The sequence below is a fragment of the Procambarus clarkii genome, chromosome 2 (genome assembly GCF_040958095.1).
Source record: "Procambarus clarkii isolate CNS0578487 chromosome 2, FALCON_Pclarkii_2.0, whole genome shotgun sequence".
Taxonomy (NCBI): domain Eukaryota; kingdom Metazoa; phylum Arthropoda; class Malacostraca; order Decapoda; family Cambaridae; genus Procambarus; species Procambarus clarkii.
In genome coordinates, this window is record NC_091151.1 from 27717881 (window position 1) to 27734476 (window position 16596).

Here is a 16596-nt window from a genome sequence, read left to right on the forward strand (position 1 = left end):
AATGTTAGATAAATATTCAGTGGAGGCAGATAAGCCAATTAATAGCATGGTGGCAAAAATTCACCTGAAAAGTGGGGCTTCACCTAGATTTTTCAAGGCAAGAACAGTGCCATTTCATTACAAGCAATTGGTAGAATCAGCACTGGAAAAGCATGTGGCAGAAGGCATCTTAGAGCCAATTACACATAGTGAGTGGGCAGCTCCAATTGTACCAGTGTTTAACCCACAAACCGCTAGGGGCCCAAATGGAATTCACACCCACAGGCGCAACAAAAAAAAAATCCAAAAAATTCTTTCGTTTTATAGAAGTGTTCATTTTTGTTCCCTGATCAAGGAAAAAATAACAAAAAAATCGTAGGTGGCATATTTTAGCCGCAATAGGGTAGGGAAGTGTGGCAAAAAAGGGGCGTTGGCAGAGCCTGCGCCAGATGAGGTCTACTCTGCCCGAGCTGTCAGACGGCAGTTGCCACAAATATATTATTACCTAATTATTTCAATGTCTCTGATTGATTTTTTCTTATTTTTTTTGCAGTAATATTATTCCATACAGTGAATTGTGGTATATTTATATTATAAAATCGCTGTACTCAAAATTATGGTGTGCATATTAGTGATTCAATTATTATGTTCATAAAACAATAAACAAATAGTTTTGCTGTTGTTACACTATATACACAGGTTATATATAAGTATTTGCATGTTTTGTACACCATAACGAACTACTAAGTTGGTCTTGAGAGTCAAAAAGCAACGAGGAGTGACCGCCAAACACCAGCGAGCCACTCACTGCCACTCCCTCCCTCAACACCACCTCACTCACCCTCATTCACCTCCTACAATACTCTTTCTGTATTTATTCACTATACACAGACGTTATATATACGTATTTACATGTTTTGTTCACCATAACTGTACATCTAAGCTTGTATGGTGAGTAAAGGCCATAAGACGTAGCTACTCACACAGTCAGCTGATCGGCGGCCGCCCTCAAAGCCAGACGCACTAATATTTGTCATCCAACAATATTGTTTGTGGTGTTATTACGCTATATACACACATTATATATAAGTATCTACCTGTTTTATTCACTATACCTGAACAAATAAGCTGGTATGGTGCCCAAAGATCATAGTGGCCATCAGCAAACACCATGCCAAGTCGTGCAGACGACGCTCCTCCCTCACCAAAATGGCGGCTCCCAACCTACTCCTCTCGCTGTTATCTCACACTATACACACGTTATATATAAGTATCTCCATTTGTGTTCACCATATCGAACCACTAAGCTGGTATGGTGAGTGCAGTCAATAAATGGTGGCCACACACAGTCAGAAGACGACGCCACAACCCTCCCTCCCACAGCCTTACTCCTCCCTCCATGGAGCACAGTGCTAAATATCACCACAATCCTGCTATTATCAGAATCCTGGTCAGTTTTATCACAGTCAGGGGGCTTCAGTAATACTATCACTGCTAAATAATAGCAGTATCATATATATTATGGTATTTGTAGGCGATGCTGTGGTCACAAGCTGAACAGCGGTGCTGTGAGCTCGTGCTGCGTGCGCCAGCCTTGGTGACTTGCTCAATACTGACGCTGTAACACCCAAGAATGTTGGCCTGGATTTTTTTTCTAGGTGGCATCTGGCAACTATCGGTCGTGGCTGTACTATAGCTGCCCCTATCCCAGGCGGGGTGTTTAAATTATAGCGCTAGACACGAAATCATATATAAATGATGTGCGCGGTTTCGGTTTTGTCATTTATATATGATATGCGTGGTTTGAGGGTTAAGGCAGATTAGAAATCCATTTTTATATGATATGCGCGGTTTGAGGGTTAAGGCAGATCAGAAATCCTTGAGAATCTGCGCAGAATTCAAGGAACTGAACAACCGCATACACTGTGAGAAGTACCCTTTACCTAAGATAGACGAGTTGTTGTCAGTGGTCTGCAAGGGGGCAATTTTTTCTAAGATTGATCTGAAAGATGCTTACTTGCAAATTCCTGTAGAGGAGGAGAGCCAGAAATTGTTAGTGATTAATACCCACAAGGGGTTATTTAAGTATAAAAGACTTCCTTTTGGACTCTCCTCGTATCCAGCAATTTTTTAGAGATTCATGTCCCAGTTGTTAGTAAACAATGAAAGTGTTGCTATTTTTTTAGATGACATTATTGTAAGTGGAGAGAATGAGGAAGTGCATGATGCTAGATTAGAACAAGTTTTGAATCTTTTGCAAAAGCACAATGTAAAGATTAATAAGGGTTAAACAACGTTGAAGACCAAGGCCATTGAATACCGTGGGTACCATATTTCAGGTAAAGGCTTTATTCCTTCTCACAAAAATGTAGCGGCAATAGTAATTGCCCCAACATCAGTTGGGAAGTATAGTCTTTTGTTGGGATGGTTACATGTTTTTGTAAGTTCGTGAAGAACTTTTCTACAAAATTAGCACCCTTGTATGAATTGTTGAAAAAAGGGGCTAGATTTAAGTGGGCAGCAAGATAGGAAAATGCCTTCAGGAATATTAAGCAGGAATTGATCAATTCTCCAGTGCTCACTAATTTTATAGGTAGACTCCCATTAAAACTGGAGGTAGATGCTTCCCCAGCAGGAGTGGGTTGTGTATTATTACAGGAAGTAGATAGTCAGGATAAAGTAGTATATTTTGCTAGCAAGAAATTATCTCCTGCAGAACAGAATTATTCTTAGTTAGATAAAGAAGCCTTAGCTTTGGAATATGCTGTAAAAAAACTGAGGTATTTTCTGCTGGGGAGGAAATTTCTTGCTAGAACATACCATAAACCCCTGCTAGGATTGTTTACCAGAGGTAAGCAGATTCCAGTTCATGCCAATGCTAGAATTCAAAGATGGGCATTACTACTCTCGCAGTTTGAGTATGATTTAGAGTTTAAGCCTGTAACGGTTCTATTGTTACGTAAAGTATGGTGACAAATAAACACAGACACTAAGATACTATATATATATTTGGTCGAATATACAGAAGTACACAGGTGATACTTTGGTGTGAGTTGAGCGCACTGAGTATCTCGCAAGTGTCTGCTCTAGACCACACTTGAAAGTAGACTAGTTAATGTTTACTAATCTGCTGCTTATATGCTCGGGCAACACCTCACCGTGTTGCCCGGGCAACACCTCACCTCATTCATCTCCAAAGGTTGGCAGGAATATTAACAATGCATTTGGAGCGAGTATATTATTGGGATAATCTACTCGCTACAAGCCAGGCAAGGATAATGTAGTAGCTGATGCATTAAGTAGATTGCCTGTGACAGGAGAATTAAATTCCAGTATTCCAGTGGAGTATGTTAACCTGGTGGTATCTATGTCTTTTGAGGATATTCCATTCCAGACTATTAGGAAGGCAAATAGTAGAGATCCCAAATTAAATCTGTTGATGAAATCTGTCAAATATGGTTGGAATGATAATTTATTATTGTCAGAATATGCTGCAGTTAAGGCTGAGCTTAGTATTCACCAGGATGTCCTCTTGTATAAGAATAGAGTGGTGGTGCCTGGGGAACTAAGATGTAAGATTTTGGAACAGCTGCATGTAGGCCATAATGGCATAGATGCTATGAAAGCAGAAGCTAGAAGTTGGGATTGGTGGGCAAAAACAGACCAGGATATTGCTGAGGTAACAAAAAATTGTCATATTTCCTTTAAGAATTATCAGAAACCACAGGCCCCAGTACTTTCTTGGCCATGCACTGGAAAACCCTGGATTAGACTTCGAATAGATTATGCGGGACCTATGGATAACAAATATTACCTAGTGGTGGTGGATTCATACACAAAATTTCTGGATGTTCATGTGTGTAATTCCACAACATCATCTGTAACTTGTGAATTACTAAGGAAAACATTTTGTAATTTTGGATTGCCAGACATGGTTGTCTCAGAAAATGCTCCTTATTTTGTTTCTGTGGAAATGGAGGATTTTTTTCGAAAAAATGGTATTAAACATGTAACACCTGCCCCGTATAATCCTTCTTCAAATGGTCTAGCAGAGAGAGCAGTGAGATCCTTGAAAGAAGGGTTAAAGTGGCTAATGGAAGGTACTATTAATACAAGGCTTTGTAGAATTTTCTATAATCAATGGAAAACTGTTCATTCTACTACTGTTAAATCTCCTTTCTAAATTACTGTTTAATAGGCACTTTAAAGTGCACATGGAAGAAGGAAAGACAGATCCCGATAAAGAGAAATCGGTAACTAGCTTGGCCAGTCAGTTGGCTCAGGAAGAGGAATTGTTGTTAATGAGGGGGATGCAGTATATGCATCGAATTTTGGAAGTGGAAAGCCTTGGGTTGAACGAAAAATTAGGGAAGTCCTAGGCCGCAGGAATTTTACTGTGCAAGTGCAGAGTTTTGGGAACATTAATTGGAAAAGGCTACAGATCAGCTCATGCCAAATTTCACAGGGAATTTTGAGGACCCTTCAGGTGGGGGTGGGGCAACTAGATATACCCATCCTAATAATGAAGGGGTAGCAGCACCTGAAGGAGACCGGGAGGCAGAGCAAGTGGCAGCAGAGGGTAATGGGGATACAGTTAACCCTATGGACTCTACAAGGAGTAATTCAGAAGAATGTTTCCCAGAAGTAACAGGTCAGGACTCCCAGTTGAGAAAATCAGGAAGAATCATATGACTGCCTGATAGACTTAACCTGTAGGGATAGAGTTTATTTAAAAGGGGAGGAATGTTGGGATTGAGTACTACAGATGTTGGAGGTAGCATGTTTAGAGCAGATGCTCTTTTGTTTATGATCTTGTTAAAATATTTCATGTACCTGATAGTTGTTGTCATTGTTGCTATTGGTTGAGACTAAAACTGTGTGGACGAAGATTGTTTCTCTTCAGCCTTCAATCATAACACGCAAGTTTGAAGTATAGAAACTTTAAACACTCACATCCACCAGGGGACTTGAACCCTGGCCATCATGATGGCAGGTACTCACTCAAATTCACTACACCAAACTCAGAGCCCTAAAAGAGGTGGGAATTCAGAGGTATGTAACCACCAGTATCCCATCCTCTCCAGGCAATGAGACTATGAGGGATCACTACACGTTTTCCAGCAAGCCCTATTATATGGGAGAACACAGTGTCCATGTTTAACCCTTAACATGCTCGGGGTTTAATATCCTGTCATCCCCACAGGTGCATGTCATTTTGAAAAAAAAAAAATTATTTTTTCTACCTAACCTGTTAATTTTTGTTCACTGATCACGGGAAAAATAATAAAAAAATCGTAAGTGGCATATATTGCCCGCAATAGGGCTGGGAAGTCTGTCAAATTATAGGAGCTTACTCAGCGTGCGTCCCAGGCGGTCTGTTGCTTGCAAGCTGTCAGGCCGGAGTTGCCACAAAGAGATAATTACCGAATTATTTCAATGTCTCTGATTGATTTTTCATACTTTTTTTGCTGTAATATTATTCAATAGTGTGTAGTTTGATATATTTATATAATAAAATGATTGAATCATTGCTGTACTCAAAAATATGGTGTGCATATTGTTGATTCAATTATGTTCATCAATCAGTGAACAAATACTTTGTCGGTTATTACATTATAAGCACAGGTTATATATAAGTATCTGCATGTTTTGTTCACTATAACGAACCACTAAGTAGCTATTATGAGTCAAAAAGTAACGAGGAGTGACCGCCGTTTACCAGCCAGCCACTCCCACCCTCCCTCCAGTCATCTGACTCACCCACATTTTCCTCCCACAATATTGTTTTTGCTATAATTCACTATATACAGACGTTATATATAAGTATCTACATGTTTTGTTCATCATAACTGTCCATCTAAGCTTGTATGATGAGTAAAGGCGCAAAGATGAAACTACTCCCACAGTCAGCTGATCGGCGGCCGCCCTCAAGGCCAGACGCACTAATATTTCTCCTCCAACAATACTGTGTGGTGTTATTACGCTATATACACACACATTATATATAAATATCTACCTGTTTTATTCATCATACTTGTACAAATAAACTGTTATGGTGCCCAAAGACCATCGTGGTAACCAGTAAACAACACCATCGTCTGCACGGTGGCGTCGTGCAGACCACGCCACTGCCCTCACTAAAATGGCGGCTCCAACCTTCTCTTACTGTTTATACCTTCTATACACATGTTATATGTTTTGTTTACAAGAGCAGGGGTTTACAAGAGCATTACAAGTATCTACATTTGTGTTCACCATTGCGAACCACTAAGCTGGTATGGTGAGTGCAGTCAATAAAAGGTGGCCACACACAGTCAAAAGACATCGCCACCACCCTCCCACAGCATTACTATTACCTCCATGGCGCACAGCGCTAAATATCACCACAATCCTGCTATTACCAGAACCCTGGTCAGTTTTATCACAGTCAGGGGTCTTCTGTAATAATATCATCGCTACATAATAGCATGAACAAGTATAATTTGGCATTTTTAGGCGATGCTGTGGTTACAAGCTGAACAGCAGTGCTGTTAGCTCATGCTGCTTGCGTCAGGCTTGGTTGCTCACTCAATACTGAGGCCAATAACACCCGGGAGTTTGGCCCACGATTTTTAAAAAAAATGGCGTCTGTTTACAAGAGCCCTGATGAAGGTGTGGTGAACCCCGTGTATCCGCGGGCTGTTTAAATCTTGCGTAGTACTCCAACACATCATATGATGTGATGCGCAGTTGACTGGAACAACGTCCAGCACGTCATATGACGTGATGCGCATTTTAAGGGTTAATGCACATATATGCCGAAAACAGCAAATTTGAAGTATAGAAACTTTAGACACTCACACTCACCAGGGGATTTGAACCCTGGCCATCAAGATGTCAGGTACACACTCGTATCCACTACATCATACTCAGAGCCCTAAAAGAGATGGGAATCCCTAAGTATTTATCCACCAGTATCCCATCCTCTCAAGGCAATGAGACAGTGAGGGATCACTACACATTTTCCATCAACCGCTGATATATAGAAGAACACTGTGTCAATACATAATGCCCAAACTTGCCTAAAACTGCAAGTTTGAAGTATAGAAACTTTAGACACTCACACCCACCAGGGGACTTGAACCCTGGCCATCAAAAGGGCAGGTACGCACTCGTATCCACAACAGCATCATATTCAGAACCTTAAAAGAGGTGAGAATTTTGGGGTATGTAACAACAAGTATCCCAATCTCTCCAGGCAATGAGACAGTGAGGGATCACTACACTTTTTCCATCAAGCTCTGTCATATGGGAGAACACGGTGTCTAATGCACATACTTGCCTAAAATCGCAAGTTTGCCTAATGCACATACTTGCCTAAAACAGCAAGTTTGAAGTATATAAACTTTAGACACTCACACTCACCAAAGGACTGGAACCTTGGCCATCAAAATGGCAGGTATGCACTCGTATCCAGTACACTATACTCAGCGCCATAAAAGAGGGTGGAATTCCGGGGTATTTAACCACTAGTATCCCATCCTCTCCAGGCAATGAGACAGTGAGGGATTACTACACGTTTTCTATCAAGCCCTGTTATATGGGAGAACATGGTTGTGGTGTTGTGTGTTACTGAGGAAGTCTTGGTTGTAGGGTTGATATAAAGCCATTGCTTGGTTACTGACTAATACTTAAACTGATACATGACTAGTAGCTACCAAGCTTGGCGAGCGTCCTGTACGCTCTCTGTTTACCTTCTCCCGGCGTCTGAGCCGCCGCACATAGAAAACGGATGGTACTGTTTTCTGTGAACATGACAATGGTGTCCATGCTTAATGCACATACTTGCCTAAAACCGCAAGTTTGAAGTTTACAAACTTTAGACATTCACACTCACCAAAGCACTTGAACCCTGGGCATCAAAATGGTAGGTATGCACTCATATCCACTACACAATACTCAGAGCTCTAAAAGAGGTGGGAATTCCGGGTATATAACCACCAGTATTCCATCCTCTCCAGGCAATGAGTCAGTGAGGGAGCACTACACGTTTTCTATCAAGCCCTGTTATATGGGAGAACACAGTGTCCATACTTAATGCACATACTTGCCTAAAACTGCATGTTTGAAGTATAGAAAGTTTAGACACTCACACCAACCAAAGGACTTCAAATTCAAAAAAATTCATAATTCAAATGTTTATTCAGGTAAAGTACATACATACAAGAGGTGATACAAAATTTTTTTGATTTATAGATTGAGCTAGTACATGCAATGCCTAAAGCCACTATTACGCAAAGCGTTTCGGGGAGGAAAAACAATAAAGACTAAAACTTAATACTAATTAAGATTAAATTATAAAATGTGTTGAGAAAAATAAAAATAAAAAAGGGGGGAACATGGCAGAAAAACAGCAAAAATACAATTAGGTAGACAAACAGCATTGTTTAAAAAAAAATGACATGTGTTGACAATTTAGGAGTAAGGTAGGTTACAGGGAATTTATTAGGCAGTGCGTAGTTTTTATCTTAAACTGGTTGAGAGAGGTACAGTCTTTAACATGATTGGGAACGTGATTCCACATTCTGGGTCTCTTGATTTGTAGAGCATTTCTTCTTTTATTAAGTCGAACTCTTTTAATATCAAAACATTATTTGTCTCTGGAGTGGTGCTCATGAGTTCTGTTACAACCTTCATTGAAGCTTTTGAGGTCAAGATTATCATTAAAGTTCAACGTTATATATATATATATATATATATATATATATATATATATATATATATATATATATATATATATATATATATATATATATATATATATATATATATATATATATATATGGTACATTCAGTCTGTACCATATACCTTGTTTGGTACCTTGGTACCAAAACCAAGTCTGGTGCCCTTGAGGAGATACCAACTTTAATTTACAAAAAAGCCTCCAGATCTTTAGCCCCTGCTATTGCTTTGCTCTTCAACAAGTCACTTGAACTCCAAACCTTCCCAGATATTCTAAAAAAAAGCGAGAGTAACGCCTGTCCACAAATGTGGTAATCTCACAGATGTTAACAACTACAGACCTATATCTATCCTGCCAAACTTGTCAAAAATTTTTGAAAAACTAATCTATAAGCAGCTTTACTCATATCTAGCCAAACTCAATATACTTAGCCCTTTGCCAATATGGCTTCAGACCCAAAAAAAGCACTAACGATGCACTTATTAGTATGCTTAACTCGATTCATACAGCTCTTGATAAAAATGAGTTCTCTGTTGGGTTGTTTGTGGACCTGCGTAACGCTTTTGACACTGTCAACCACCAAAACCTTCTTCTTAAATTACATCATTATGGAGTCAGAGGACACTCCTTACAATACCTCAAATCCTACCTTACTGACAGGCTCCAATATGTTTCTGTGAATAATACAATTTCTCCCACCCTACCCATCAACATTGGTGTTCCCCAGGGCAGCATACTTGGCCCTCTCCTCTTTCTCATCTACATTAATGACCTTCCAAATGCCTCCCAACACCTCAAACCAATTCTATTTGCTGACGACACAACCTTCATTTACTCCAGTCCTGATCCCCTTGCTCTAAATGCCACAGTAAATACTGAGCTAAATAAAGTCCATCTGTGGCTAACTGCCAACAAACTCACCCTTAACATTGACAAAACATTTTATATTCTGTTTGGCAATAAATCCTCTAATCAAATAAATCTCAAAATAAACAATACCCAAATTTGTAACAAATTAGATGGCAAATTCCTTGGCATTCTCATTGACCACAAGCTTAATTTCCAGGGACACATTCTAAACATATCAAAAAAAGTTTCAAAAACTGTGGGCATTCTTTCTAAGATCAGATATTATGTACCACGCCCTGCCCTGGTGACTCTCTATTACTCCCTTATCTATCCATATCTCAACTATGGTATTTGTGCTTGGGGCTCTACTACCCAAAATCACTTACGTCCTCTAATTACTCAACACAAAGCTGCTATTAGGACAATATCCAATTCTGGCCCCAGACATCACTCGGTACCCCTACTTAAATCTCTGAATATGTTAGACATTAAGTCACTGCACATTCTCTCATGTGTATTATACATATATAAAACGCTAAACTATAATGCCAATCCTGATCTCAAAAGCTTCATAGAAGGTTGTATCAGAACCCATGAGCATCACACCAGAAATAAATACAGTTTTGATATTCCTAGAGTACGACTTAATCAAACTAGAAATGCTCTACAAATCAAGGGGCCCAGAATGTGGAATGACCTTCCGAACCATGTTAAAGACTGTACCTCTCTCAACCAGTTTAAGTTAAAAGCGAAGCTATACCTAATAAATTCCCTGTAACCTACCTTACCCTTCTATTGTCAACCAATGTCTGTTTTTTTCTTTAAAGAGCGCTGTTTGTCGACATAATTGTATTTGTGCTGCTTTTTCATCTATGTTTTCATTTCTTGTTTTCATTCTACTCATTATGCTCAATTAGTACTAAGCTTGTCATTTAAGTTTATCATGCCCGAAACGCTTTGCGTAATAGTGGCTTTAGGCATTGTATGTACTAGCTATACCTATAAGTTAAACAATCCTTGTAAATATTTATTGTATGTATGTACCTTACCTAAATAAAATTGTTGTATATATATATATATATATATATATATATATATATATATATATATATATATATATATATATATATATATATATATATATATATATATATATATATATATATATATATATATATATATATATATATATATATATATATATATGTCGTACCTAGTAGCCAGAACTCACTTCTCAGCCTACTATTCAAGGCCCGATTTGCCTAATAAGCCAAGTTTTCCTGAAATAATATATTTACTATAATTTTTTTCTTATGAAATGATAAAGCAACCCTTTTCTCTATGTATGAGGTCAATTTTTTTTTATTGGAGTTAAAATTAACGTAGATATATGACCGAACCTAACCAACCCTACCTAACCTAACCTAACCTATATTTATAGGTAAGGTTAGGTTAGGTAGCCAAAAAAAGCTAGGTTAGGTTAGGTTAGGTAGGTTAGGTAGACGAAAAAACATTAATTCATGAAAACTTGGCTTATTAGGCAAATCGGGCCTTGAATAGTAGGCTGAGAAGTGCGTTCTGGCTATTAGGTACGACATATATATATATATATATATATATATATATATATATATGTCGTACCTATTAGCCAGAACGCACTTCTCAGCCTACTATGCAAGGCCCGATTTGCCTAATAAGCCAAGTTTTCATGAATTAATGTTTTTTCGACTACCCAACCTACCTAACCTAACTTTTTCTGCTACATAACCTAACCTAAACTATAAAGATAGGTTAGGTAGGGTTGGTTAGGTTCGGTCATATATCTACATTAATTTTAACTCCAATAAAAAAAAATTAACCTCATACATAATGAAATGAGTTGCTTTATCATTTCATAAGAAAAAAAAAGAGAAAAAATATTAATTCATGAAAACTTGGCTTATTAGGCAAATCGGGCCTTGCATAGTAAGCTGAGAAGTGCATTCTGGCTACTAGGTACGACATATATATATATATATATGTACGACATATATATATATATATATATATATATATATATGTCGTACCTAGTAGCCAGAACTCACTTCTCAGCCTACTATTCAAGGCCCGATTTGCCTAATAAGCCAAGTTTTCCTGAATTAATATATTTACTATAATTTTTTTCTTATGAAATGATAAAGCAACCCTTTTCTCTATGTATGAGGTCAATTTTTTTTTATTGGAGTTAAAATTAACGTAGATATATGACCGAACCTAACCAACCCTACCTAACCTAACCTAACCTATATTTATAGGTAAGGTTAGGTTAGGTAGCCAAAAAAAGCTAGGTTAGGTTAGGTTAGGTAGACGAAAAAACATTAATTCATGAAAACTTGGCTTATTAGGCAAATCGGGCCTTGAATAGTAGGCTGAGAAGTGCGTTCTGGCTATTAGGTACGACATATATATATATATATATATATATATATATATGTATATATATATATATATATATATATATATATATATATATATATATATATATATATATATATATATATGTATATCACGAAAATAAACACGTGATTAAGAATGTGACAATGTCAGACCACGGAGGAAAAATGAAACAGGAAATTTCCTTAAGTACTTTCGTATATTAAATACATCTTCAGAAGGTCATTTTACAGATCGAGTGATGGGTATAAATAGGCAGGAGAGAGTGGTGAAGTAAGGTGAGGTACAATACGTGGACAACGCAGACGGCCCATTGGCCCATTGAATATTAGCGGTAGTCTATATAACTTAGATCCATTTCTAATAGATCAGCTAAAGGGCGTTTTAAGTAGGATCATTGAAAAACATTTGTCTCACTAATTTATTGTATATATTTACCTCTTTATGTTATAATTACCTATGTATTATGCTTGTATGTCTGCTGTATCAGATGGGCCATTGGGCTACATCGGATGCGCCAATTGGGTGCATCTGATGGGCTAATGGGCCATCTGCGTTGTCCAAGTATTGTACCTCACCTTACTTCACCACTCTCTCCTGCCTATTTATACCCATCACTCGATCTGTAAAATGACCTTCTGAAGATGTATTTAATATACGAAAGTACTTAAGGAAATTTCCTGTTTCATTTTTCCTCCGTGGTCTGACATTGTCATATATATATATATATATATATATATATATATATATATATATATATATATATATATATATATATATATATATATATATATATATATATATATATAGACATATGTCGTACCTAGTAGCCAGAACGCACTTCTTAGCCTACTATGCAAGGCCCGATTTGCCTAATAAGCCAAGTTTTCCTGAATTAATATATTTTCTCTAATTTTTTTCTTATGAAATGATAAAGCTACCCATTTCATTATGTATGAGGTCAATTTTTTTTTATTGGAGTTAAAATTAACGTAGATATATGACCGAACCTAACCAACCCTACCTACCCTAACCTAACCTATCTTTATAGGTAAGGTACCCGAAAAAGTTAGGTTAGGTTAGGTTAGGTAGGTTAGGTAGTCGAAAAACAATTAATTCATGAAAACTTGGCTTATTGGGCAAATCGGGCCTTGCATAGTAGGCTGAGAAGTGCATTCTGGGTACTAGGTACGACATATATATATATATATATATATATATATATATATATATATATATATATATATATATATATATATATATATATATATGCGAACAAGCCTGAATGGTCCCCAGGACAATATGCAACTGAAAACTCACACCCCAGAAGTGACTCGAACCCATACTCCCAGGAGCCACGCAACTGGTATGTACAAGACGCCTTAATCCACTTGACCATCACGACCGGACATAATGAGGTGATAGCCGAGGCTATTTGAACCACCCCACCGCCGGCACTCGGATAGTAATCTTGGGCATAGCATTTTACCAAATCACCTCATTCTTTGGGGCACACGTGAGGAACACAAAGGCGAACAAGCCTGAATGGTCCCCAGGACAATATGCAACTGAAAACTCACACCCCAGAAGTGACTCGAACCCATACTCCCAGGAGCCACGCAACTGGTATGTACAAGACGCCTTAATCCACTTGACCATCACGACCGGACATAATGAGGTGATAGCCGAGGCTATTTGAACCACCCCACCGCCGGCACTCGGATAGTAATCTTGGGCATAGCATTTTACCAAATCGCCTCATTCTTTGGGGCACACGTGAGGAACACAAATGCGAACAAGCCTGAATGGTCCCCAGGACAATATGCAACTGAAAACTCACACCCCAGAAGTGACTCGAACCCATACTCCCAGGAGCCACGCAACTGGTATGTACAAGACGCCTTAATCCACTTGACCATCACGACCGGACATAATGAGGTGATAGCCGAGGCTATTTGAACCACCCCACCGCCGGCACTCGGATAGTAATCTTGGGCATAGCATTTTACCAAATCACCTCATTCTTTGGGGCACACGTGAGGAACACAAATGCGAACAAGCCTGAATGGTCCCCAGGACAATATGCAACTGAAAACTCACACCCCAGAAGTGACTCGAACCCATACTCCCAGGAGCCACGCAACTGGTATGTACAAGACGCCTTAATCCACTTGACCATCACGACCGGACATAATGAGGTGATAGCCGAGGCTATTTGAACCACCCCACCGCCGGCACTCGGATAGTAATCTTGGGCATAGCATTTTACCAAATCACCTCATTCTTTGGGGCACACGTGAGGAACACAAATGCGAACAAGCCTGAATGGTCCCCAGGACAATATGCAACTGAAAACTCACACCCCAGAAGTGACTCGAACCCATACTCCCAGGAGCCACGCAACTGGTATGTACAAGACGCCTTAATCCACTTGACCATCACGACCGGACATAATGAGGTGATAGCCGAGGCTATTTGAACCACCCCACCGCCGGCACTCGGATAGTAATCTTGGGCATAGCATTTTACCAAATCACCTCATTCTTTGGGGCACACGTGAGGAACACAAATGCGAACAAGCCTGAATGGTCCCCAGGACAATATGCAACTGAAAACTCACACCCCAGAAGTGACTCGAACCCATACTCCCAGGAGCCACGCAACTGGTATGTACAAGACGCCTTAATCCACTTGACCATCACGACCGGACATAATGAGGTGATAGCCGAGGCTATTTGAACCACCCCACCGCCGGCACTCGGATAGTAATCTTGGGCATAGCATTTTACCAAATCACCTCATTCTTTGGGGCACACGTGAGGAACACAAATGCGAACAAGCCTGAATGGTCCCCAGGACAATATGCAACTGAAAACTCACACCCCAGAAGTGACTCGAACCCATACTCCCAGGAGCCACGCAACTGGTATGTACAAGACGCCTTAATCCACTTGACCATCACGACCGGACATAATGAGGTGATAGCCGAGGCTATTTGAACCACCCCACCGCCGGCACTCGGATAGTAATCTTGGGCATAGCATTTTACCAAATCACCTCATTCTTTGGGGCACACGTGAGGAACACAAATGCGAACAAGCCTGAATGGTCCCCAGGACAATATGCAACTGAAAACTCACACCCCAGAAGTGACTCGAACCCATACTCCCAGGAGCCACGCAACTGGTATGTACAAGACGCCTTAATCCACTTGACCATCACGACCGGACATAATGAGGTGATAGCCGAGGCTATTTGAACCACCCCACCGCCGGCACTCGGATAGTAATCTTGGGCATAGCATTTTACTATCCGAGTGCCGGCGGTGGGGTGGTTCAAATAGCCTCGGCTATCACCTCATTATGTCCGGTCGTGATGGTCAAGTGGATTAAGGCGTCTTGTACATACCAGTTGCGTGGCTCCTGGGAGTATGGGTTCGAGTCACTTCTGCGGTGTGAGTTTTCAGTTGCATATTGTCCTGGGGACCATTCAGGCTTGTTCGCATTTGTTTTCCTCACGTGTGCCCCAAAGAATGAGGTGATTTGGTAAAATGCTATGCCCAAGATTACTATCCGAGTGTAACACGGGTTAGGGTTCCTCTCTCTTTACTTCCTTCTTTCTACTCCCTCTACCCGTATTCTTACTTTTATTTCTAAACCAAGGGACTCCAAAACTTTTACCAAAGCCAACCCCACGCCACGTGGTCCTAAGACGATTGACCGACTTAGGATTCTACACCCAGTATGACGTGACCTAAGCTCTGAACAAAACCCTAGAGTCACCTCTGCTGCCACCACCAGACCAGTAATACAAGAGCAATGATCGAGGTCTGGATCGATCACGCTAATTAATCAACCTAGGGGCTTGATCCCCACGATAAACGATGACCTTGAGTGTGGAATAAATTACACGGTAATGATAATTCCGATTCGATGTTAGAATCGGCGCCCAATGCAACTCTGCCTCGTGTGGACCACGTGACCAGGACAAGTATACACATAAAACACATGGAAACAATAAAATGCAAATTAATAACAAATTTAATTTATTAAAAGAAAACTAAAACAAAATCTAAATGTGTTCACTCCCTATCACTTTAACACTCCCTACTTGACCTGAATGGCAAATGAGAAGACTATCCCTATAATTTACAATAGCAACTATACCTTGGGCGACCAGCTCTGGGTGTTGTGCTGGTCTTGGGGGGAGAGGTAAGATGTTGACCTCTTATCCCAGCTGCTTCCGTGACCACACTGATTTGTCCTCGTCTGGCCTAGCCCAGACTAGAACCTTGTATCCTTCCGCCTAGTCAAAGTTTTTCCAAGTTACTAGCCAGGTTTAAGTTATAACAATTAACCTCTGTTGTACTTAATTGATCCAGACTGGTTGAATTATTTTACTGAATTAAATTACAAACATCTAACGGCAGAACTGTTCCCGATCCCCAAAAATGGTTATTAAAACTTTGAGAAATAGTAGACCTGTCAACCCCTGATGACCTATGACCGCCGGTCACTCCGCTTTAAAAGTTAGATCTGATTCGTGACGTCACTGATGGTGACTTAAACTCAATAATTAGAATACTCTTGATATTGTATCCAGTACTATTATA